The sequence below is a fragment of the Limulus polyphemus genome, unplaced genomic scaffold (genome assembly GCF_000517525.1).
Source record: "Limulus polyphemus unplaced genomic scaffold, Limulus_polyphemus-2.1.2 Scaffold2425, whole genome shotgun sequence".
NCBI lineage: Eukaryota > Metazoa > Arthropoda > Merostomata > Xiphosura > Limulidae > Limulus > Limulus polyphemus.
In genome coordinates, this window is record NW_013668035.1 from 141,712 (window position 1) to 143,504 (window position 1,793).

The window sequence follows — 1,793 nt, forward strand, 5'->3', positions numbered from 1 at the left end:
GACCGGCAAGTCAAGAACAACAACAACAAAAAAAAACCAACTTCAAAGAGCGATCTACTCCAAGTTTTGAAGCAAGAGTGGGCGAAAATCCCACTATCTAAAACTGACGAGATAATTCTCACGATGCCTTAAAGGATCAACGAACTCCACGCGAAAGGAAGATCTACTAGATATTAATTAAATTATAAATATATCAATTCATGTGAATATGACTGACAATTTTCATTTTTTCTGAAAAGATGGTGTCTATTTACTTGTGACCACACTGTGCATATTGCGAAATAGACTTTGTCAACTCAGAAGTGACCTTTATCATGCATGTCAATACCCTGAAAGCATTATATTTGCTGTAATAATTATTGTCACACGTGTTGAACACAATTTTCATTTTATTCTAAGCCGACAGTCTAACAATATGTCGGGCACAGTATGCTATAATTGATGTTTTATCATTGACAATAACATTTTAGAAATGTACAGTTTAATTAACTGATATGAGTCAGTAAATATTTACAGTTTTGTAAATATTTTAAGGATATTGTAATTACATAGCGACAGTGTATTATAATTGACTTTTATTTTAATAAAAGTTTTTCATGAATATAAATGTCGCACGTTTAAGTAGAACTTTCAATTTATTCTAAGCAGATTGAAACATTCTGATAGTTTTCGTAACAATCTATGTTGAGTAATACATTAATAATTTAAGAGTAATGTAAAGAACCTTAAAATTTTTATTAATTAAAGTATAATGTACATATCTAGAGTTCGTTATTAAATATATTTTGTATCATAATTATGGTTTAATTAAATACATTTAGCAATTTGTAAATGTGAATATTAATTATTTTTGTAACTGATGTTAAGTATATATATGACAAACAATGATTTGTTATCAAAAACTTTAATCACTTGGTCCTTGGAATAGCTAGCTAGTTATTGTGAAATAGACTTGGTCATTCTAATCCTTTGGTTATTCTAATTTTGTATATTTTCTTAATCAAGACGATCAGTGACCTTGAATATCAAACACTTAGCACTATGACTATCTTCTCTTCTTAGGTTGCTTGAAGTGTAGACGATAATGACGTCAATAATTCCGTAGTGGGTTCGTGTACTCTATGCGTGCTTGTGACCACTTGGTGATCTTTTTAATTCTCAAAAGTCTGTATCCAGATTTTATGCGTGTGAAGTAAAGTTAAACAGTATCAAGGTTTGACAATTCTAATCAGATGATTTTTCTAAACTTTTATATTTCTTAATCAAGAGATCAGTGTCCTTCAATGAGTTAGTCTTGGTAAACTGTATGTTGGTGAAGTCATTATCTCCAAGGTGCTGTAGAAGAAACCTTTACATTTGATTACGTGCTGTCACAATTCTTTCTTACATGTGAAGTAATGTTAAATAGACAACAGTTCGTTAGTTTTATGAACTTATAATGAAAACGACATGTAGCAATTTGTATGCATGTTTGGTGATACTGGCCAGTCTGAAAGTTCTGGTCTTTTTAAATATTAGTAATCAGCAACTTCTTCATTTATAATATTTAGCTGGAGGTCGATTATTGGTTATATATAATTTGTGAAACAGTAAGTGTCCTATAGAACATTGAAAGAAATTAATAATGCTTGGAGACGGCTTGAATGGGTAATGAAGAAAACTTTAATATAAGTTTAACACAACAGCAAATGTACTACGTTTTCGACAAGATTTTGTCATCATCAGATACAAATAGTTTGCACTGACACAGATATATATATATTGTTACGTCTCCGTTTGTTAATTGATTTCCC